A 7,849-nucleotide genomic window follows, 5' to 3' on the forward strand; every position below is an offset into this window, starting at 1 on the left:
AACTCTGTAAGCCTGATATAGATGAGAGTTGGCATCATCGTCGCCGTTGTCATTATTATTGTGTTATTGCGTAGGGTTTAGGGTTTGGACTGCACGGATCGTCGACGTATGCGTAGAGATGTTCGCGATTGACGACCCGTTGAAGGTCCTTTTCACAGAATCTGGACGGGTGAAGTTCACCGTTGGATCCCATTTTTTAGGACTCTTTTAACCACTTGGCTAACTGTGTCTTTCACGGTGTTCTTCAAATTCTCTTCCAAATGCCTCAGGTCAATGGCATGGCAGAGGGCGACCAAGAATGTCGATGACATGAGCTTCAATATGTCGATAGCTTCGGCTGTCTTTCTTTCTGAGATTAAACCTAAAGAGTTTAATCTTGGTTATGTTGCTCGGCGCTTTGCACATGGTTGGTAACCCCCGAGGAACTGAAGCTCCGAACAGTACGAAGCCATCGCGATTTCAGCTCCCTTGAAACCATAGTCCAGGCTTCGAAGGCAACCCGTTGTTGTAGTAATCATTTATTAGCTCGGAGAATTGAGAAAACAAGAGTTTACCGATCGCAGCAATGGCTAAACGAGTGTTGTCCATCGATACACCGATTGGGGGTAACCTGGAAGTTCCCTCCATGTAAGGCCTTATCTCTCGAGACGTCAATCAAGGGATTGTCGTTGACTGAATTGATCTCTCGTTCGATCATTTTGGTCGCAAACCTGATTGTTTCAATCTGAGGACCAAGCCATTGAGGCGACGTTCGTAGAGTATATCGGTCTTGTTTCGGCTTCTGGAGAGGGTCCATTTCATGCAACTTTTGTGCTGCTTTAATGTAAGAGCTGCCATCCAAAATATGTTCCATAATTGCAGTTGCTTCAATTTGTCCCGGGTGATGCTTCAGCTTATGAGTCAAATGATCTGTAAACTCAGGTGTCCCTTGCATAACTTCAGCAAAAACGGCAGACAAAAACTTCATACGGAACAGCTAACACATTAGCCTCGTAAAGGACCAAGGAAGCTAACCCTAACCTGACTGCAGTTCCGTTAACCATAGCCAGACCCTCTTTCGGTTGCAACTCGAAGAATTCGCCATCTATCCCAGCTTTGTTAAAGGCTTCAGTGGGGCTCAATGTCTCACCATTAGGTCCCAAAGCCCTAGAGTTAGGCCTGCCGGCTAAAAGGCCGGCGATGTAAGAAAGTGGAACGAGGTCACCAGAAGCTGAAATTGAGCCCGAGTGGCACGCACGGTGTTATGTTGACGTTAAGGAGCTTAGTGATGGCTTCAAGGATCTCGAATCGAATGCTTGAATAGCCTTGCAGCAGTGTGTTGATTCGGACAAGCATGGCGGCCCTGGTCGCGGTGTGGGGCAAAGTGTGGCATGACTCGGTCCCTTGACCGAAAACTCCGGCATTCAAGAACCTGGTCGCACCAAAATCATGTTTAGCCACCTTTGTGTACATTCTAACTAAAATATATTGAAATATATTGAAAGCTCAACCTGGACGGCGGCGTTTCGGTTGGCAATGGCCGTCACTTGAGCTATCGTTAGCGTCTCGCCACCGAGACGGACCACCGGCTTCTTGTACTCTTCCACCATCCGCTTCACTTCATCGAGATGGCTGCCTCTCATCGACCGAGCCGACGCGGCCCAGTTCAAGGGATCAGACTCGACAGGTGCAGAAACCACTCCCGCCATTGCAGTCTGAAAACATCTCCATCGGCTCCATTGATGATCTAATGATTGAAAAAACACAGGTTTTTTTTTCTTTTGGAAGAAAATGGAAAAGGAAATTTTCAGGGAAAGTAAAAATTTTCCTGACTTTGTTGAACGATAATTCGAACCTTTAAATAGAGGGGAAAATCAAAATAAAAAAACAAAAGGCTTAATACAAAAATAAGTACCTAAACTATTCTAAAATTGATTTTTGGAACCTAAAGAATTTTATTGTTAAAAATAAGTGCATAATATTATTTCCGTTATGCTTTTAGGTGTTTACCGTTAAATGTCATGTTTCATGTTTATATTTTTTACTTTTCAAATAAAATATTATTTAAAAAAATTTAACGTGACACATATCACTTAACGGATTTTTTAACGTTATGCACATAAAAGTGTAACGAAGAAAACTTTAAATATTTATTTTTAACGAAAAATTCTTTAAACATCAAAAATCAGATTTAACGAATTTTGATCTGATTTAATTTTTTAGTTCACATTCAATTAAATTTAAAATTTATAGTGAAAAATCCTAATCTGATTTAAATAATAGTGTAATTATCTCTCATATATTTAAAGATGTAATTATCCATTATATATTTATCTATTTGAGTTGAGTGTGAATTTTTCCTCTAAAGATTATATCAGATTTTAAATCAGATAAAATCTCTTTAAATTCAAATCATATAAGTGACGAATAAAAAATACGTCACTCAAATCATGTTTGAATAGGCCAAAAATCTAACTTGACTCGACCCGTACCTACCCCTAATTAATATCAATGATTAAAATGGTTCAGTACTCGTTAATAATCTAACAATTACTGAAGTTTGAGTCTTATTAGTAATTAATTTGGTCTACAAAAAATTCATATATTATATAAATATGTAATATATTAAATATAGTTATGGTAACATATTACTGAAAATTATTTTTCTTCTATAAATTATAAGTTAAATATTAAATAATTAGATTATTTATTTATAATATATATATATTACTAATTAGAATTCTCTTGACATATTACTAATTGAGAATATTTGATTTAGATTTAGGATAAATTACATGTTTAGTACTTAAACTATTAGTTTTGATTTGTTTTAGTACTTAAACTTTTATTTTTTTTAAATCATACCTAAAGTTTAGTTTTTGTTTTGTTTTAATACCCTCGTTCAAAATTTAAGGTTAAGTTTTAAAAAAATTGAAGTTTAGGCACTAAAATAGACCAAAACTAATAATTTAGGTATCAAACGTGTTAAGTTTTTAACGACTGGACACTAAAATTAAATGTTAGTTATGAATTTTGAAAAAGTTGAAAATTTAAATACTAAAATGGACCAAAACTGATAGTTTAACTACTAATGTGTAGTTTACCCTTAGATTTAATATTGCTTGTAAAACAAAGAAAAAAAATACCCATCATTAATATTGCAAATATTTCATTGCTTATGGACTTATTGTCCAGAGCAAATTGTAGATATTAATTCAAAAATAATAATCGTTTATGTTTTCTTTTTATTTTTGTACTCGTGATAAAAAAAATCAGTTAAAATAATTAATTTTAAAAATTGAAACAAATTTCAATCAATAATATTTAATTCAAATTTATTGTAATGTTAGTGATTAAAAATTTTTAATAATTAAATTTATTTAATGTAGTATACATTATTAATCTGATGAATAAGATTGATTAATTATTTTTTGGTGATCAAATAATACATGCCATAGATGAAGAGTAACAACTTTTTTATATAATTGTTATTTCTAAAGGTTTCGGGTCAAGCATAAACAACTACAACATGAGTGATTTCGTGTTTATTATTAAATAACTGATAATATTTAGAACAAATATTATTAAATAACATGAGTGATTACGTGTTTATTATTAAATAACTTGAGTGTTCGATAATATGTTCGTTCATTTATGTTCGTTTATATTCGTTCATTTATGTTAGTTCATGTTCGTTCGTTTATGTGTGTTCATTTATGTTTAGCACAATCTCTCTATACTCATTGTCGCGGTCGTCTTTCGGTTGGGCCCGGAATTGGGCTTCGACTTAGGAAAAATAGATTAGAAGTCGCCACCGACCACTTTAAAATGAATTTAGGTGGGTCGGACACCATCTTACCTTATCTGCGTTTTACCATAAATATGTCGGGTTCGGGAGTCGGTTACGGTCAAGGAAGGATTAGAACCCTTGAACCGCCTTTTCGGTACCAATTAATTTGTCGGCTGTCTTAGTTGCGAAAATTAAAATTAAAATTTAAAACATCAATTTGAATAATTACCTTTGATCGATTGGAATTACTACAAAAAAAATATATGTTAGATGAAATAAAATAAGAATAAAATAAAATAAAAATGAATATTAAAGAGAAAGGGAAAATGTTGGATAAAAACATAAAAATAGAATTTAAAAAAAGATAAATAAATTAAGGAGAAAAATGAATAAAAAATATTAAAAGTAAGGAAAAAAATAAGAAATAAAAACATAAAAAATAATTTAAAAAATAGAAATGAAATAGAATGGTAAAAAAGGTTTGGGGACTGAATATAATTTAACCCACTGCCAAATAGTGACTAAAACGGAAGATGCATAAATTATAGGGTCGAATCTGAAAACCATCAAACACATTATATAAATTAGTGACCATAATTAAAATAAAAAAAAATAAAGGCCTCAATTAGGATATCTGAAAGCTGCATTAATAATTAAATAGCAGGATTACAAGATAAGGAGGACTAAATCTGGCATTTCCCCTTTTTTTGAAAACACGGATGGATAAGGGGTCAAAACGACGCAGTTTTGGTTTTGTGATTTAACCCCCAAAATGAAGCTTTTTCTCTCCATTTCCATCATTTTCCAAGTTTCTCTTCTCTCTCTACAAGAAAATGCTCTCGCCTCTCTCTAGTCACTCCTCACCTGAGCGCCGCCGACCGCGGAGCCACCGCCACTCTGGCCGCCGCGGAAAATAATAAACTCACCAAATCACTCCCCTTGTCACCTCGAGGCACTACCCGAACCCAAAATCGCCCAAAATTGCTTCTTCTGGCGTAGATCTAAGGGCGAAGTTCTCAGGCTTTTATCTTTGTTCGCGAAAAACCGCTCGTTTCTCCGATCTTCCTGACTCCCGATGGCTTTTTGTGGCTTTGTGGTTGACGTTTTGTTTTTTAGCGTTGTTGCATGTAGGTTTTGTTCACTGTTGTGTGTGTTCTTTTGGTCTCGATGTTACGCTTGGCTTGTGGTTTTGTGATTTTCCCTTATGTGTCTCTCGGTTTGATATCGTGTTTTTGTGGCTTGTTGGTTTTTCTGTGGCCGTTGTTTTCGTTCTTGGTTTACTGTGATGTTCGATGATGTTCTGTTGGTGAGTACTGTTGTTGGCTGATGATTCTGTTTGGGTTCCCTAATCGACGGTGGTACCGTGGTATTTATATAGCCTTCAAAGGGGCTGTTTTTAGACTCCGATGATATCAAGGTTACCCCGATTTGCTCTCGTTGAGGTTGTTATTGGGCCGAAAATCCTGGGATGGTTAAATCCCGGGATCTCGGCCGGTCGTTTGGAGGACTGGTTCTGTTGGTTGTTGGTGCGTTGATCTCTCGATGATGTTTGAGATTGTTTCTGGTCGTTGGATTGGGTCAGATCCAACGGTTTAGATCTGGCTGGACAAACGATATCTTAGGGTTTGCAAATCCTAATCCCCTATTACAACGCTAATATACTTTGGAACCCTATGCTATACCGGGTTGGGTCAGGCCCAAAATTGACTGGACCCATTGGACCCTGCAAAAAAATGAAAATAAAATTAATAAAAGAAGAAAAATAATAATAAAATAAAAATAAATAACAAAGTTAATAATAATAATATTATTATTATATATATAAAAAATATTTTTCAAAAACCTATATAATATATATTTTCAAAAGTGTTTTAAAATTATATATTATATATATTTTTTTTAAATGTTTTCAAAATTATATAGTTTTCAAAAATGTTTTTAAAACTATATACTATATAATTTTTCAAAATGATTTCAAAATTATATAATATATATGTTTTCAAAATGTTTTTAAAAACTCTATATATTTTCAAAATGTTTTAAAAACTATATAATATATATTTTCAAAAATATTTTAAAAACTATATATTATATTTATTTTCAAAATGTTTTTAAAAACTATATAATATATAAATGTTTTCAAACATGTTTTCAAAACCATATATTATATATATTTTTAAAAATATTTTCAAACTATATACTATATATATATATGATAAAATAAAAAAGAAAAGAAAAGAAAAAGAAAAGAAAAATAACTCCGGGCGAAAATTAGTGTCTACATCCATTTAAAATAATAAAGCCCAATAAATTTTAATCCGATACCCATAAATATTTTAAAATTCAATTAATTTTAAATACAAATAAAAAAAGCTCAAAACAATTAAATAAAATATAATCCTAAATTTTTTAAGAAAGAAAAAAAACCTATTTTCATTTATGTTCGTTTACGTTCATTTATGTTCATTTATTGTGTTTTTTTCCAGAAAGATACTGAAACTCATTGAGAATATCTCGGGAAACATCGTCGACGAAGCGAAGAGTGAAATATTCTAAAATGGTATTAAGAATAATGAAGAACGATGTCATCGGAGAGTGATTCAAATCCTCGGTGAAGTATCCAAGTGCAAATTTCAGCCAATAGAGTGCCAATCCATGGATGATCACTTCATCGGCTTGTAGAATTTTAGGGTTTTCCATGTTGATTGAAGCTTTTTTGCGTGTGGGAAATTTGTGGAATTCTCATCTTTTATCTTCATCCTTAAAGGTTTGATTTAGGGTTTCTAAGACACTATTCAATGTCTTTGTGCTGTTTAGGGTTCCTAGGTGAAGTATTTGAGGGGTCCCCCCCCCTAATTCACGCATAATACGAAGATGTGCCCTAATTCCCTAAATACATGCAGACGACTTTTTTTTATGTATAATTTAAATAATCATTTTATTCGAATTAATTTCATTTGGAAGACAAGAATAATATTTAAATTTTATTGAAATTATATCAATCGAATTAAATAAATATTTTAATCCTACACATCTATCTATTAGTTGAGTTTTTAAAATTTCACATAAGTTATCAGTAGGGATGAGCATGCATCGGGTTTCGGCCAACCCGAATCGAATCGAAAAATTTACATCCTTCACCCAACCCGACCCGAAAAATATATACCCTCCACCCGACTCGAACTCGACTCGATATTTTGAGATAAAGTTCGAACCGATCCAAACTGACCCAAAATAATAAAAAAATTAATTTTATTCAATTAAAATTGTGATTTAATTGAAAATAATAATATATAGAGGGGTATTATTGTATTATTCCTAAATATAAGGTAAAATTATATATTTTTTCTGGGTCGGGTATTTTTTACCCTAAACCCAAATCTGACCCGGGCCGAACATCACCTTTAAAAAACTCGACACGACCCGAACCTAAATTTTTTTTAAAAAAAACCCGACCCATGCTTTAGTTGCTTATTTTGAATCTGATGTGTGTTCGGGTCTCATGCCCATTCCTAGTTATCAGTGATGTATGCAGAGTTTATAATTTAATTTGAATCTGTTGAATTTCGAGTCAATCTAGTATTATAATACCGAGTTTTTAAAAAACAGAGTCGAGCTAGGTTCCGATTTATTACAAAAATATCTAACCCAACCTGAGATAAAAATATAATTTTATTATAAAAAATGATTTTTCAAATCGAGTCGAGTTAAGTTTTGCTCACCACTAATCTCGAATATATATAATATATACTAATGCACACTCAAGTTTCCAACCCAACTTATGAATCCAAATAATTTTTAAAAGGCCGATTATCTAAAATTGGAGCTTAAAATAATTTATTGGCCCGGTTATGTTGGGCTTTGATTTTTTTTCCCATTTTCCTTTATATTTCGCATTTTTAACGGTGATTACATTATTTTTAAATTCAGTGAATTATTTTTAATATTTTCTAAAAAAATATTGTAAATGTCTATTTTTTAATAAATAGATTTGCTATTTTAATTATTTTACATTCATATCTTATTCGATGGACCATAGATTAAAATTAAATGTATAATTTATAAAAATTAAAATAGCAT

General features: G+C 32.5%; 1 pseudogene; it reads right to left on the reverse strand.

The window, feature by feature from the left end:
• Window positions 1–55: 55 nt before the first annotated feature.
• LOC120156044 lies at window positions 56–1,707 on the reverse strand (annotated as a pseudogene).
• Window positions 1,708–7,849: the final 6,142 nt, after the last annotated feature.

This window comes from Hibiscus syriacus, unplaced genomic scaffold (assembly GCF_006381635.1).
Source record: "Hibiscus syriacus cultivar Baekdansim isolate YM2019G1 unplaced genomic scaffold, ASM638163v2 tig00111213_pilon, whole genome shotgun sequence".
NCBI classification, from domain to species: domain Eukaryota; kingdom Viridiplantae; phylum Streptophyta; class Magnoliopsida; order Malvales; family Malvaceae; genus Hibiscus; species Hibiscus syriacus.